The sequence below is a fragment of the Balaenoptera musculus genome, chromosome 3, assembly GCF_009873245.2.
Source record: "Balaenoptera musculus isolate JJ_BM4_2016_0621 chromosome 3, mBalMus1.pri.v3, whole genome shotgun sequence".
Taxonomy (NCBI): domain Eukaryota; kingdom Metazoa; phylum Chordata; class Mammalia; order Artiodactyla; family Balaenopteridae; genus Balaenoptera; species Balaenoptera musculus.
The window spans coordinates 98,333,951-98,335,796 of record NC_045787.1 but is presented as its reverse complement, the minus strand read 5'-3'; the positions used below and the strand labels follow the sequence as shown (position 1 = coordinate 98,335,796).

The 1,846-nt window shown below is 33.9% G+C and overlaps 1 non-coding gene across 1 annotated transcript; it reads left to right on the top strand.

The window, feature by feature from the left end:
- Positions 1–1,509: 1,509 nt before the first annotated feature.
- LOC118893679 lies at positions 1,510–1,616 on the top strand. Its single transcript, XR_005019537.1, has one exon. It is a non-coding gene; the product is annotated as a U6 spliceosomal RNA (small nuclear RNA).
- The last annotated feature ends 230 nt before the right edge of the window (positions 1,617–1,846 follow it).

Genomic DNA, 1,846 nt, shown 5'->3' with positions numbered 1-1,846 from the left:
ATAGACACAGAAAAAGCACTTGCCAAAATTCAACATCCATTTATGATAAAAGCTCTCATCGAAGTTGGTATAGAGGGAACAAATCTCAACACAATAAAGGCCGTCTATGAAAAACCCACAGCTAACATCATACTTAGTGCTGAAAAGCTAAAAGCATTTCCTCTAAAATCAGGAGCAAGACAAGGATGTCCACCCTCACCACTTCTATTTAACATAATATTGGAAGGCTTAGCACAGCAATTAGACAAGAAAAAGAAATGAAAGGCATCCAAATTGGAAGAGAGGAGGTAAAATTGTCACTATTTGCAGATGACATGACACTTTATATAGAAAACTCTGAAGTCACCAAAAAAGTTATTAAAACTAATAAATACATTCAGTAAAGTTGTAAGATACAAGATTAATATACAGAAATCTGATGCTTTTCTCTACACTAATAATGAACTACCAGAAAGAAAAATTAAGGAAACAATCCCATTTATAATCACATCAAAAGAATAAAATACCTAGGAAAAAACGTAACCAAGGAGGTGAAAGACCTATACTCTGAAAATTATAAAACTTTGATGAAGAAATTTGAAAATGATATGAAGAAATGGAAAGATATCTCATGTTCTTGGACTGGAAGAATTAATATTGTTAAAATGTCCATACTACCCAAGCAATCTATAGATTTAATGCAATCCCTATTAAAATACCCAAGGCATTTTCCACAGAACTAGAAAAAATAATCTGAAAAGTTATATGGAACCACTAAAGACCCTGAATTACTAAAGCAATATTGAGAAAAAGGAACAAAGCTGGAGGTATCATGCTCCCTGACTTCAGATTATACTACAAAGCAGTAGTAATCAAAACAGCATGGTACTAGCACAAAAACAGACATATAGCTCAGTGGAACAGAATAGAGAGCACAGGAAAATACCCACACACTTATTCCCAATTAATCTATGACAAAGGAGGCAAGAATATACAATGGAGAAAAGACAATAAGTGGTTCTGGGAAAACTGGACAACTACATGTAAAAGAATGAGATTAGAACATTTCTTCACACCATATATAAAAATAAACTTGAGATGGAGTCAAGACCTAAATGTAAGACCTTAAAACATAAAATTCCTATAAGAGAATGTATGCAGGACACTCTTTGACATAAATCGTAGCAATATTTTTTTGGATCTGTCTCCTAAGGCAAAAGAAATAAAAGCAAAAATCACCAAATGGGACCTAATTAAACTTAAAAGCTTTTGCATAGCAAAGGAAACCATTGACAAAACAAAAAGACAACCTACTGAATGGGAGAAGATATTTGCAAATGATATGACTGATAATTGGTTAATATCCAAAACATATAAACAGCTCATATGACTCAATTAAAAAAAAAAAAAAGGGCAGAAGGCCTGAATAGACATTATTCCAAAGAAGATATACAGATGGGCAACAGGCACATGAAAAAATGCTCAACATCACTAATCATGAGAGAAATGCAAATCAAAATCACAATGAGAGTGCTTGCTTTGGCAGCACATATACTATAATTGGAACAATACAGAGAAGATTAGCATGGCTCCTGCCCAAGGGTGACATGTGAATTCTTGAAGCAAAAACCACAATGAGATATCACCTCATACCCATCAAAATGGCTGTTATCAAAATATCTACAAATAACAAATGTTGGCCAGGATGTGGAGAAAAGGGAACCCTAGTACACTGTTAGTGGTATTGCACATTGGTGCAGACACTATGGAAAACATTATGGAGTTTCCTCAGATAACTAAACATAGAACTGCCATATGATCCAGCAATTCCACTGCTGGGTATATATCCGAAAAAAATGAAAACACT